At 32.7% G+C, this 15,468-nt stretch overlaps 1 protein-coding gene across 2 annotated transcripts in view; it reads left to right on the top strand.

The window, feature by feature from the left end:
- Positions 1-15,468, top strand: part of LOC118443006 (opioid-binding protein/cell adhesion molecule homolog) — a 155,699-nt gene that overhangs the window by 116,178 nt on the left and 24,053 nt on the right. The gene's annotated exons all lie outside the window — the stretch shown is intronic.

The raw sequence follows: 15,468 nt of genomic DNA, 5'->3' as shown, positions 1-15,468 counted from the left end.
CGACGGTTTCCAACGTGGATGAAGCGGAGGTTTGGGACTAGTAGTAGTAGTGAGAGAGTATGGTAGAGAAAAAGAGAAAAAGAGAGAGAAATAGAGAGAGAGAGAGAGAATGAACGAGAAAGAGCAAGAGGGGTTTACGGACGAAACTCACGGGATTAAATTGCTACAGATGGGATGCACGAGCCTCCCCCGCATCTCGAGAATACCAATTTGATTTCGGTACGTACGGCATGAGCGGGGTTACTGGAAAGATCGTAAAATATATATCTAACAAACGTTCACAACGAATCTCATGGCATCGTTTGCTACCTAAGAATTGACAATCGCAAGTCTTTTTTTTAGCGAGAGAGTGAAGATTCTAAGACAAGTAGTCCCGACATTTTTTTAGGATTTCATTCTTGATGAGATATTTTTGATAAATCGTCGACGACAATACTTGCTCGGTTAAAGGTATTTTTTTTTTCACGTTATTTCATCGTTGATAACATCTATAAAATTATTTTAGATTAAAAGAAATTAATAGATTAACAGGAGAGTAACAGTATGATAATTTTCGAAGTGACAGATACTCTTCGAGACTCATCTATATGTTTATTATGTGAATAATATTCGAAGGCAATGAATATTGATTTATATACACTTGTATATTTTTAAATTACGTCATTTTTACGGTATTTTTTTTTTAAACGTGCATCAACCAATACGTACGTACATGATGAAAATTGTAAACAGATCTTTGTGCATGCAATTTTTCATAAAGTCAACTCTATCGAAAAAAAAGTAAGTTAGTAAGTTGTCCTATATGTATTACCTACCGGAGATTAAACTAGTTTTGAAACACTCGGTGTAATTTTCAAAGTGACTTTTCCGACAGTCGACAGACTAAGCTACTCATAGCCTATAAAACCCAAATATGGTCATTTGGGAACATATCGAAAGAATTTATAATGTTAACCAGATCTTTTTTAAAGAGTTTTATTATTAAAAGTTCTAGTTTCTTTTCTCTCTGTAGTTTCTGTAAAAATAATATTCTGAAAATCTATAATATCTTATCAGAAAAGATAAGAAATCTTCTATTCTTAAACCTAGTAAATCAGTTCTTTTCTTTTATAAGGATTTTAAAGATCACAAAGTTTTCCATTTAAATACATTTAAAATGCATTGATTGAATTAAAGTTGATGATTTTAGCCATACAAATCACTAAATGAATAGAGAAAAAGTAAATAATTCCAACGAATAGAAATTTACTTTTATCGAAATTCACAGTCTATATTAAACACAGATACGTATAGATAAATATATATAACATCGATATAAAATTACTGACCTCCTTTTATTCTATTCATTTTTATAATTTCTTCTTTTTATAAATTTGATTGAAACTCTTCTAAATTTGAAAATCGGTATAGATACTACTTTAGATATAAAAATTGATATTATATAATATACACATATAAATTTTCACTTTTCCAAAAATCATTCAAATGTCTCTTTTAAATATGTAATTGCTTGTAATTAAATGATTCATAATTTAAGATGAAATTAATCAAAAAATATCCCTTACAAACGTGTACATCAAAGTTGAATAAATAATTAACCAAATAATAGAAATGACTAACCGCTTTATTCAACAGTATTACCTTAGTGCTTGAACGAATCGGAAACTTTTACGCAAAGAAGAATTGACTTAAACTCTCCTTTACTGCTCGCCTAACCTACTTCAAACCGAAACTTTGCAACTCTTCCGTTTCGTGGTTTCTAAAGTTCATTTTCTTTTACCTAGAAATTTTCGTTCGCTCGGATAAAGACGCGGAAAGCGTTAGAGTGGAAGAAAAGTGCATAGAGATATCGATGTCTATAATGATATGGACAGTAAAAAAGAACTGACACAAGGAAGCATAATAATTTAAGATATCGCTAATGTTTTAAATTCAAAACTATGGACTAGTTGTTTTACAATTATTCGATATGTTCTCTTATTACATAATCGATTTATTACAACACTATTTATACAATTTTTTGTTGATAATATCATTGATATTACAGAATCATTAAATTATCTAATACATTTTTTTATTAAAAAATTTAGTAATAAATATTAAATAAATTATTTTCTTAATTTTTGTTCATTTATCAGATATCAAATACTTTAAAAACACTTATTTTCTCTTTCGTTCACCTTATTTTTTTTTCATTTTCCTCGTTTTTACATTATGGATCCAATCTCATTAACGACGAAGTAAAATAAACGAGATCACGAAAATTGAATTGCGATAACAAAAAAGTATGCATTGTTGTAGTGTTTTAACTAATGCCAGATAATTGAAGATTGTCAGGTCGCTTTTCAAATAAATACGATATCTCTTTCCTTCATACATTAAGACATATACAGACTTCATAATTACAGTAATCTTCATTGATAGAGTGTATCAATCAGGATACAGTATATGAATTAAGAATAGAAACATTATTCAAACCGTGTTTTTATCCTTCTTGTTGGTTAAAAAAATTCCCTTGAATAGAGTTTACGAGAGATTTAGAACAGAAGCAATTGATTTCCGCGCACCATGTTCTTCACACCTTTGAAACGGCCTAGGTCGGTAGTATCTACCTGCTACACGAGATTTTCACTACTCATCCTCATCTTTCTAGAGCTTCCTCATTCACGAGGAATCTATGAGGGAAAAGTAGTCGGAGAAAAAAGGTGAATCGCCGAGCTTATCTTCAAAGCTCGAGTAGACTAGCCGTTCGAGATTGCACAAATTTCGCAATATTAGAGGAGAGAAGTAACACACGGTATACTGGTGAGAGGTCGGCTGCTTGAAAGTCGAGCCGTGGTAACGCGAGCTAGTAGCTGGTAACTACGAGGATTGGAGGGTGGCATTACCACGAAGAAGAAGAGGAGAACGAAGAGGAGGAAGAGAGACTGGTAGAGTTGGGACTGTGGACACGTCCAAGCTAGCCAACTGGTTAGTTAGTCAGTTAGCCACTCGTAGAAGATGAAGAAGAGAAAGAAATCTTGGATTGTGAGAGTGCCGGAACCACCTCATGTCCTTTTTTTCTCAAGCGACATTCCTCTCGGCGCGTAATGAATAACAAGCGTATAATGGCACGGTAGGAACTCAGCTGGTACAATTATATTGTAGAACCAGCCGGCAAACGAAGAGAGAAGAAATATTGGAGGAATGTTCTTTTTCTTTCTCTAAGTTGCTTAATTAGCGTGTATTATTTTTCAACGATATAATGAACTAAACGAAAAATGTTGTGGTCCATTCGTAATTGTATCTCCGAAGATTCTTCTCTTTCTTTCCTTGGTTTTCTTGAAATAACGAATTTGTAGAGACAAATTTTCATTTCTTTTTTCTTCCTTCTCTTTATGTATAGTATTTATAACGAACATATATTATATGTTGATTATTCATATAAATATAAATATATGAATATCATAGTAATAAATATATACATTATATATTATGCGGACGGAAAGATCAATAGGTATGGTATTAACAAAGAAAGATTACAATTACCTTATTATTTATGAATATTATAGAATCAATAGAAGAAGTAAATTTTCAAATGGAGCATTTTTACTCTGGATTTATTTTTATTTCCCAATCGGTTTAAAGATAGCCAAAGTATAAGAAAGATGTATCGTGAATTTCTCTTAAAACGTTTCCAAAGAAATTGTAAGATGCTTTCCGCGATTCAGTCCGTCTTTCTTTCACCATTATCCCTCTGTTCCACCATCTTGTAGAAACCATAACGACTGGGGGCATTACCACGATGAACAGTACTTTTGAGCAATAACCAACGCAGTAACGCTATTATTGTTTCCTTTTACGTCGATATGGGCCGAGGGTGAGAAGAAAAAAGAAAGAAGAACGGCGAAGAGAAATATTCGTTCGGTGCCTGCAGCAATTTGATAGCGTTACACGCGAGCGTCATTCGAGTCGACGCTTTTATGTATCGGGTAAATAGAGTCGTTCCGTCCCCTCTTCTCCTCTCTCTCTCTCTCTCTCTCTCTCTCTCTCTCTGCCTTTCTGTTTTCCTTGCCTTAGTAACGATAGCCAAAAGATTTCGATCGAAAATCCAGACGAAGTCCTTTTGGCGGATCATATGTCCTTCGACAAAGTGATCCATTGTCTTGGTACTCAATTCCTTTATTCTCAATTCCTTGGATGAGGATCTTCCGTCGGGCACTTGACAGTACATGTATTTTCATTTTTCCCTTGTCCTTGCGTAGCTCCTTCTCTGCCTTTCCATTCTTTTTCTCTAGACGCTGACAGATAACAAGATAGCAACAGACCATGACGAAAAGTATCTTTTACGAGAAAATTGTTCGTTCGTTTTCTTCTTCTTCTCTCCTCGTGTAAGAAGCACCTTGAAAATGAATGTGTATGTGTGTATGTGTGACCGTGTGTATGTGTGTTTCGTGTATGTGTACGTGAGAAAGAGAGAAAGAGAGAGAGAGAGGGAGAGGGAGAGGGAGAGAGAGAGAGAGAGAGAGAGAGATTGAGAGAAGAGAGATTTTGCCTTTCCTCTTTATCCTCTACCAAGCTGAGAAGTGCTTTTTCCTAAATAAGCGGTAGAGAAGCTACTACAACTCCCGTTTCGTTATCGACTCACAAAGCTGGACAGTTTATTTCTGTGAATAACAATAATGCACTGAGGATGCTGCATTTCTTGACGACAACAACAGCAACAACAGCAACAACAATAACAACAACGAAACATCGCTGACAAATATTGCTTTTTATTTTCTCCACATTACTTGTCATGATTTTAGAAATTTTCTCTTGTATTTCCTTTGCATAATTGAGTTGCAATATGAATAATCGATTTTTGAACAAGTCCAGAAACTATACGTATGTGCCTACAAACATACCTATGATAATACGACGTATGATATTGTCACGAATTATTATATAGTGTGAAATAATGCATAAGCCAAGAATTATGCGAATGATTCGTTAGAGAAAGGTGAAGAGATATCTAAAGGACAAGATATAAATAAAAGAAAAAAAGAAAAGCATAAATAAAAATAGATGGATATAAGAATATTGATATAAAAACAACGTATAATCTATAATAAGCTAAAAGGCAGATGTAAATTAAATTGTTTAAAAAAGGATTATTTAAAAAATTATTAAAAATTATTTAAAAAAGGATTATCGCAATATCGTTTCTGTTTTTCTCGACGCTTGCGTTAATAGAAACATAATGAAAATAAATATTTTTATAATCTTTTCATATTCAGATTATTTTCATTATCATACGAAATATACAATATACGGTAAACTTTCATTATTTTTATTTCTTTTTCGTATTGTAAAAGACAATTTTTAGATATTTATATGTAATACATTGGTATTGGCAATGTTGAAGAGTTAAATAAATAAGTTCGCATATCGCTCTGGAAAGTAGGAAAAGCGATAAGTGAGTTCGGAGTTGCACGAGATTGATATATGTAGGGTTTTATATAAAAAGTTTTATAATTAATTGAAAAAAAGAGTTATATAAATATTACATATAAAAATATAAAATGTGATAAAAATGTCTGTGAAATGTTTTTTAAATCTTCTTAACATTTCTTGAATTCAATCACATAATATTCTCCATCTGAACTTTCATAAATTTTATGTAGTATTTACGAAATGCCCTTTAGACATTTCCATGCTCAAATATAGCAATTTGCGCTCGACAGCACACTATGTAGTATTAGATAATTAGATAATGGGCATTTATGCATTCTGATAGTTCATCATGTGTACATCTGTGCATATTACCATTACTCATACATTGTTCACTTGTTATACTTTGTTTACTACTATAAGTCACTTTTACTACCGTTAACCCCATTATTACCCATACAGTACATGTATTAATTTACATTTCTTCATTTCGCATGTTTATATCTATTACCTCTACACACTGTAATACATACCAATTTATATATTTATGTATACAGGTATATACATTTATATGTAGATATATACGTACGTACATATATACTGAAAGGGTTTGTTCCACACCAGCTGGCACGTTATTAAAACGTCCCGCTGCTCTTGTATCTTGCGGTAATGTAAATAAAACCTACGTAAAATATAATACCTTTTGCGGCTTATATAACGAAGGCGTGGATATCTTAAGTACACCATTTTATTTTAGCACAAACTCGTAATACACTTTTAATCTATAACCTCTTATGGACTTCGTATAGAAAATATTTAAAATTACGTTCTGTTGATAATACCTTCTCTTACGAATTTTTACAAATTGTTTAAAGATACTGTGTATTTCTTAATGAAACTCACAGCTTCAATTTTGATATTTATTCGATCGATCGGAAAAGGAACATTAAATAATAAGGATTCTAAACTTATTCTCTCTCCATTTGATTGATTTTTTTTCATCGTTCATCTTTGTAATGTATGCTTCCAGTATCCATTACGAGTGGCTTCGAACATACATGATACGCTTTACAAGACTTGGCCACGTTTCATAGGGGTCTCACCTTTACGCATGTATGTATGTATACGTGCACGATATCCCACGGCAGAAAGCGGGCGCAAAGCACTTGAATTATTCACGAAGTTGGAGCAGGCTTGCACTTGCTAATTAACCGACAGCCTGTTGTCACGTGAGCTTTCTCTTTAAGCTCACGGATTAGACGACGAAAGAGCTTTTGCGTCTTTCTCTTTTCCTCATGGAATTCGATTCAACAGCTTTTTGCGATTCGCATTTGAACTTAAGCGAATTGGCTCTTTTAAAATCCGTATCTCATTGAAAATGATAATTATTCAGTTCATAAGTCTGCATTGAGTACGTCTCCAAATCGTTTATTTAGGTTTTAAATTAAAAGAGCATATCGTTAAATAACAATCACATGTAGTGCAAATCTTGCAAATATTTGTTTAAATTTCATCAACCCTTCACTACTTTGTGAAATTATCACTTTATCTTTTAAATATTATATATATATATACATTTCTACATAAAAGATATGTAAATAGTTACTCGTGTAGTAGTAGACATTGAATGTCAGTTCGTTTTTGGCGCATGAGTAGTTTTGCCTACTTTATGGAATAAAGTATACTTCTAACTTTACTTACTGATTCTTCGTTTTAGTGCACTTTACTGTTGAAATTCTCTACAATATGCATCTTAAATGTTAAAAGCATATTTGATAACTCGTAATTTCTATGAACAAGAGTTAGATCTATTACGATTTTATGTCTGTTCCACAATAATCCTAGTAATTAATATAACGATAATAATTATGTTGACGATACAGTAAATTACATAAATAGAGGTTTAATTTATTATCAATAATGAAACGAACGGACCATAAGAAAATAATCAATAGAGTCTATAAAGTTCATGTTGGCCACACATTCAATATGTACAAAACAAATATTTGATGTTTCCTTAATGTTATAATTTTTATTGGTAAAAATAGAAAGTTTCGAAACTGTTTTTTATAATCTTTTGCTGAATCTATTAGTATGGTCACAGAAAATATTAAAAGAAAAATACACAGCTTCTTTATTCTCTTTCGGTTAAATTTTTCTATTTGGTAATAATATCTATATTATCTAATTTATTTAAGGAAAATCATATAACTTTCAAAAAATATAACTTTCAATGTATTTTTTTTCAAAAAATATAAAGAACAATAAAAAGAAAGGTAAAAGAATGGAATAGAAAACGTTAGAGTATTTTCCACAAATAGATTACTTCTTTTAATCTGAATTCTAGATTTTTGTACTCTATTCAGAGTCGCTGATTGAGCTTTAATTATTTTTTTTACAAACATTTCGTTTAAATTTACCACACAATCGTGTCCTTTTTCTTTTTTTTTGTCAAGGAAAAAGTGAATGTGATTTATTTGTAATCACGAATAGTTCCATGCGAAGTTAAAGTGAGGAGAAAACAAGTAGAAAGAAAGAGAAAAATAGATCTATTGTGCAAAATATATTTTCAAACGATTATCGTTCGACAATTTTCTTTACACGCTCTTTGTGTGCGAAAATAAATTAGGAAATATAGTTTGCCCGTGTTTTCGTGCATTGATTTCAATTGTAATTTTATTCGAGATTGTAAGTTATTTTAAGCAATGCTTTTACGTCGAAAAACGTGCGATATATTTTATAAGCTCTGTTTGTAAATTTAATGAAGCTATTTACCGAGTTAAGTTTAATTAATTTGCCCGAGATTTTATCGATTGGAAAAAGGAAAATGGCGAAACGTTGAAATTACAAAGTTATCTCTTTCTCTCTTTCTTTCGAATGATTCTATCGCATTATCGGCGTCATACGAAGTATTGGGATTTGGTAACTTTGCTGATAAGTTCATAGACATTATCGGAAATACGTTGAGCTACGGCCGAATCGATAACTATAATGGAAAGGCAATGTATCGTTGCAGAGCGACGGGCATGAAGCTATTCGTCGACGATGCTTAAAATCTGTTACGCAGTTGCAGTGATGCATTGCAGCGTAAATCATACGCCACCGCACGATATACTTCATTTTCGAAGTAGAGAACACAGTGGCTGGCGATGTTTATTAATCAGATAGATACAATTGTATTGCTATCGATCGCTTCGCATACTTTTCGATAACAATCGCTAATGGGCAACAGTAAAATAATTTACCAGCTTATTCGATAATCGACGGAAACGGTAAATCATGGGACGATTTAAAATCTATTTATGATTTCGCAAATCCATAATATATATCTCAATGATATTCATGTCATCATATTCTAAAAGCACATGATTTTTTACTTTTTCTAGAAATAATCATCGTGAAGTTTCTTGAGAAAATTTGTGAGATTTTCGAGTTTTCAAAAGTGTTTAAAATTTAGAATCTTCATCGCTAGGAAGAAGTAATTATCGTGATCAAATCCGGAACGAGTTGCGGATTCATTTCGAACATTTCGTCACAAGTTTTCCTCTTTTAACGTCCATCCGAATTTCGACTTGCTCTCTTGTTTTCTTTCTCTCTTTCCCTCACACATACACATCCATAGAGGACGTCCCATTTGGCACGCTGGCATGCAATGACTCGAATAGCTGTTCGATTTACGCATCGAAATTAAGCCACGCTCGACTTACACCAATACCGCGATGGCGGAGTACTTTTTTTGTTTCATTTTTGTTTTTTAAGCCATTTCCACGACCATCGAAACGGATGATCTACACTATTTTCACTGTCACAAAGTCTCCTCGTTTAGTAGACGCAACTCTACGAGAACAGAATAGGGGAAGAAAAAAGGACGAAAATAAAAAAAAGAAATTTAAGAGAAAAAAGGGAGAGAAAAGCCAGAGACGAGAAGGAACCGCTTTATTTTAACGTCACGTTGGCATGATTAAACAAAGCCGTAAGAGTTGAAATAGAAAACGCGCGAGGAGTGAGATTTGTAAAGAAAAACAAAGGAAAGTTGCAAGTAACATATGTAAATAAAAAATATTCTTGAGTTGTGCGTTAAATTTTCATGGTCTTTATTTTGACAATCTTTATTTTCATTAGTCACCTCGCTAAACAATATTTTTTAATCTTAAATATTTCATTAACTTTAATAATTGCTATAATTTTAATTTTACATTAATGTGAACGTTTTATAAAACCATTTTATAAATGCATAAATTTACGCAATATTTTGAATGAATAAGGTTTATTTCTATAAAAGCATCATATTACTATTTAAAAACAAAAACATCAGTAGCTATAATGATGTAGAAACAGGTAATGAAATAGTTATAAAAAAATGCTAAATAAAAGTGATATAAAATTTAAACGTTAACTTTGCACGGATAATTATCTATCAACCCAATATTTTTGAACAAGAGTGTTCTATTGCAATATTGACGTGAGCGATACTTCATATTAAATAATCCACGCAGATATATGAATGTGTAGCATCATTAACGTACATTAAATATGTATCAACACTCATTATAACACATTTCGTGCAAACATGTAGAACAGTCGTCGTTTCGAAAATTACATATTTTACCTATTGTATCAATAACCTTATTAATATTACAACGTAAATTTAACAGCGACTGTAGGACAATAATATCGTAAAAAGTAGGAAAGAAACATAGAAACCATAACTTTTAAACGACGTAATATTCATACCCTTTGTTTACCACAGTCTACAGGCCATAATGTCCAGTCCAAATGGAAAAAGTTTAATATAATTGTTTGTGTCTTTTACCAGTTGTCGTCTCGTTGTATCTCTTCCTGTCCTTTTAGTCGGGAAAAATTACGAAAGACTGTAGAAATATTTTATCTTAATCTAAGATACTGCTACGGTAAGATCTAAATACAAAGAAACGTGGCTGCTCGTGGCACTCTTGCAGACTCAAGTAAAGGAGATTGAGAGCGAGGGAAAAAGAGAAAGAGAGAAAGAGAGGGAAGGAAAAAAAATAAATGACCAAATATATTTAATACCGGGCGTACAGTGTTAAAGACAAGAAAAGAGAGTGGAATGTGACGTGAAAGAAAGAACTGAACCGACTGTTTTCACTGAAATTTATTTGTTTTAGTCTTTTTCTCTCTCTCTCTTTTTCTCTTTCTCTCTCTTTCTCTCTCTCTCTCTCTCTCTCTTTCTCTCTCTCTCTCTCTTTCTGGAAAACTGCATCCATTTTGTGACGACGTGAGAATAATTGGAGGGAATTAAATAGCCCACGATTTATCTGTGTAGAGATATATTAAGTAAAGATAAGAAAAAAATAAAGTATAAGTAAATAAGAGTACAAATAGGACAAATTTGATATAATCCGTGATAACTATCGTTCTCTTTTATATGGCAAAAATCAAGAGACCGAGATATGATTCTCGAGAGACATCTACCTAATAAGGGAAGGTTCTTATCTCAGAAATTCTGATTTTAATAAAACTTAGTATTTAAACCACATCGAGTTATGTAAGAAAGATTTTTTCAACGGAAATTCACTTTAAGGTAGATAAAATTATCCCACAATTTTGGATTTTCAGTTTTTCTTTTTTCGATATAATTAGCTTTTAAGAAATAGAAAAAAGAAAAACGTTATATATAAAAATTACTTCCTATTTTATATTAGGGGGGCCGGAAAGTAATGTCGCTTTCTTAAATTAAATTCAAACGAATAAATTTTTTACAAGTTTTTATTTTTAATCACAATCAAATATCGACATGCGCAGAAACGACATTACTTTCCGGTCCCTCTAATATAATGAATATTACTAAAACATATTCAACGCGATTAAAAATAGTTTCAACACTGAATTGCATTCTAAACGTATTAAAGTCGATCAAAATGAAAAAACAGTAGAAGCCGTCATTCAATCTATATTTGCAATAATTTACAACAACAACATTTTCGAGAATATCTATAACAGAAAGTTGGCAGTAATTTCGAATTGAAAGTACAATACAAAGTACAATGTTTATCCAATAAATGAACAGCTTATAACATTATCGTTTTATAATTGATTCGTTAATATATATTTACTGAATACTGAATCTCAAAAAATTATAGTATTGGATTCGTAAATCAATAGAGAGATAAAGAGAAAATGTATGTGTGTGTCTGAGAGAGAGAGAGAGAGAGAGAAACGAGGGGGGGGTGGGATGGAGAAGAAATTCATCTCGTTGAGAAGAGCATTTCAGCATCTCTAAGAAAAGTATCGGAATCATTTATCTACTAAATTATGGAATCATTATCCATGTATATACTGATTTTGAAATATGAAAACAATTTGTAAAATTTTTTGATCTTATAATTCTTATAGATTACGATAATTAATTATTTCATCAAATTACAGTCTTCGATTTATATTCAATTGTCCTTACTTAACCACACAAACATATTTCGTGCCGATTATACATGTTATAAAAGCGAATATACAGAGAACAGTGTTTGCAATGATCGCATTGGGACTCCCACAAGTGCCGATTACATTTGCTCTAACACAAGCTTATTAGTATAAATAATGATTCATTATGACCACTTTTATTTTGAGGGGAATGAAATAGCATATGTTTGCATAAAGGAAAAAACGCTAAATAAAATTTCCTTCTTAAGAGAAAATATGACATGAAATTATTCTCTATATTGTATTAAATAGGCTTAACTTTGTTCTTGTACAAAGAACTACGTAAATTATACAAAGAGAAAAGCTTTGCGGCTAGTTCGACTAAGTTGTCGTCCTTCGCTGTTTTAAATACTTTAAATTCGCCTATTGTTAAAGAAAAGACCTATACAAAAACTGTTGCAAATGTGACTCGACTCTTCTCCGAGAAGTTACAACTGTCTCATTGTCAGTAATAGACTGACAGTGCGTTAGAAAATGTTCCTATTTTATTATGTTTTGGGATAGTTATATGCGATCATTGTTTCTCAGAAAATGGATATTTTTGAGAAATTGTTATGAGTGAACGTATGTGAACGTGAAAATATGAATTTTATTAAATTTTTACCATGTCTCAAGAGACAAGAGTTAGAAAGAGAGATAATTTTTGAATAGTTGGTAACAAGTTTTAATTGTGTCCGTAAAATTCCTATTCCGGATTTGTTTTTATGCATTACATTTCGATATATTTATATCATCAATTTAACAAAATTTTACGAAATTATTGTAGAGCGCGATTTAATTATTATATTTTTTTATTTCACTGTAATTGAACATATTGGGGAAAATTTTTTCTCACTTGTTATTTTAATGATTTTAAAGGTTTTATCATCAATTTTTTATCAAAAGATAATTAATATCTACGAACGATATCTTATAAATTCCGATTGCGGAAGTATCAAAGAGAATTTTCGTTTTTGTGAAAACGAAGATTCTCTCCGTCTAGGAACTACGAGGCGAGGTGAAAATCCTGGAAAATCTGGAGCTAGTCTCCGATAGCGCTGCGGTTACCGAGAGTCAAAATAGACGAGGTAGACCTAGATTGATGCGAGACGCATGGCTTGTGGGTGCAGGACATACGATTCGCCATGTGACCTCCCTTTCTGTCTCTCGTTCAATCAGGAGATGGAGAGCAGATAGTAAATGGAGAGATCACAGTGACGACCGTAGTTGAAGCAAATTCCTATTCTTATTGCCTTTACGAAGGAAACCCTTTCTTTTTCCACTTTCAGACAAATAAAAAAAAACGTCATTGATTAAACTTCGTTTTAACGTGAAACTAATTTGAAATATATTTTTTTCAAAGCATATAACGAGTCGTAATATTATTATATGAGTTTATATAAACAAAAGACAGATAACCTTTCAACAAAGTTTTCTGACACAATTACAGATTGTAAAAGGAAAAGAAATGCGAAAAGAAAAGTAGAAAATATTTCTTTATATCCTACACAGGATAACGTAACAATTTTATTGCAAATGATAAGAAATAAATTGCCTTTGTAATATTTCCGGACGATTGCATTTATTATCACGATGCATTTATCCAAACGTCAGAATATGTACTTTTTCTTTTTTGTGGATGACATTTTTGTGTTATATTGGTGGACCAATGGCGAGTTTCTTTGCAAAAGCGAGTATCTGAAAGTCTAGAAGCACGCGTCATATGTTCCAGGCTAACTCATGACCTTTCTATTTTATATCAAACTATTATACAGCATAACATTGCCTTCGGTTCGCTACCCTGGACTAGTTCGACTCAACTCGAGATTGATAGCACTAAGAGATATAGCGAATGTAGAAACGTGAGAAACTCGCACGAACCTATAGTACAATGTATATATAATTCATATTATATGGAAGTTTCAACCAACATTGAGTATATATCTATAATTATATTTCAAATTTTGCTTTGATTCTTGATAACGAGTGGTGTTATTTATAATATCAAAAAAAAAAAAAACCAGAGAATTAATAGAAAGGACTCGATATAACTTAAAAATTTGCGAATAAAATTCATGAAAGAAAGATAAAATATGTCGAACATACGTAACACCAAGGAGAATTCTGATATCTGTATAAAAGCAATTTGTTTCTTGACATTCGTTTTTTTGTTAGACATTGTTAGACAACTAGAGTAACTCGAATAATCGAAACACTCCGTAGAATATAATTTAATCCCAAAGCGAGCAAAAGTTGAATGTCCAGTAGATCTTCGACAATGTCGTTCAGACAGTTCAGATCCAGGCCGTATCTCTAACAAGACAATAAAGCGAAAAATAAATCGTTCTGTTCTTCCACGGACATTTCTCACGCATGTCAACCATAGATGTTGCTGTTCGCTCAATCATACCGCCATTAATTACAATCCTCTCCCTCGACTCTCAGTATCTTCTAAAAGTAAAATTCAATGGAAAAGAATCGTAGAAAATGAGAAAGCTAAGCGATAGGAGAATTCTGTCAAGCATAAAATGGAACATGGAAGCAGTGGATGCATTTACCGTACGCGTGTCTCCCTTCGTTCTAATTTCCGCGATGATCGAGACACGTGTCGTACGGCTTGCTGCACAATGCCGCTCGAGTTTTGCACATTATGACACAAACGTCGTAGCACGTGGCATTAAATTTTCGGAAGGGTGACTGGAGTGATGGTAGTGGTGGTAGCAATGGTGGTCAGAAGCGGACGAGCTAGTGGATGATTAATGATAGTCGCAAGGGTGGCAGCCAGTCATGGGATGAATACTTCCAGCACGTAGCGTATACTTCTCGCTATAGTAGCCTCTAGAACACTGACTAGATAGCAAGGAAGAAGGAGAATCAAGAGAAGAAAAAAGAGAGGAAGAGAATATAACGGTTAGTAAGCGTAAGCGTGTATGGTAGAAGGAACGTATGTTTCTGTACTGTCAGAGTGAGTACGAGTGAGATACAGTGATAAAAGAAAAAGGAAAGAAAAAAGTGCTGGATTTGACCCGCCAATTCAGCATCAGCCATACGGCTATACGGCTACTCAATCGCAAATCGAATTCCAGCCGTAGGGCGGAATAAAATCGACCTTCTGCAGATCCACCTCCATCCACATACATTTCTTGTTAGAAAGAGAAAGAGGACAGGAGAGTTTACGGTGCACCTTCGGGCTGATTCACATTTAGGCGAACATGGTAAGACATTACTCGCGAGGGACACGTTTATTTGACGCTCGGAGAGTTGCTCTGACTTTAGGGTACCTGTGGATGCACTTTCGACTTTAATGGACATACCAGCAAAGCTCAAATAGAACAGTACTATCCACGAATATCATATCTTGCTTTGTAGAATATAATACATTTTTTTGTTTCCGACTACCAACAATGACATCTCATGCTCTAATACCATAAATTCTATGTGATCGGTTACGGGTGATGTTGTTGAAATGGATGGATTTAATTATATCTAGTTAAATCTAGCCCGTAGAGAAATTTACTAGTGATCAATTATGTTTCGCTTATCTTTTGATGTTTATTCATATACCCCACACCCTCACTGCTCTTACGCTTGTGCGTAACAAATCATTCGAGCTGATAATAT

Source organism: Vespa mandarinia, chromosome 4 (assembly GCF_050613455.1).
Source record: "Vespa mandarinia isolate Hongniang chromosome 4, ASM5061345v1, whole genome shotgun sequence".
NCBI classification, from domain to species: domain Eukaryota; kingdom Metazoa; phylum Arthropoda; class Insecta; order Hymenoptera; family Vespidae; genus Vespa; species Vespa mandarinia.
This window is presented reverse-complemented; position numbering and strand designations above follow the sequence as displayed.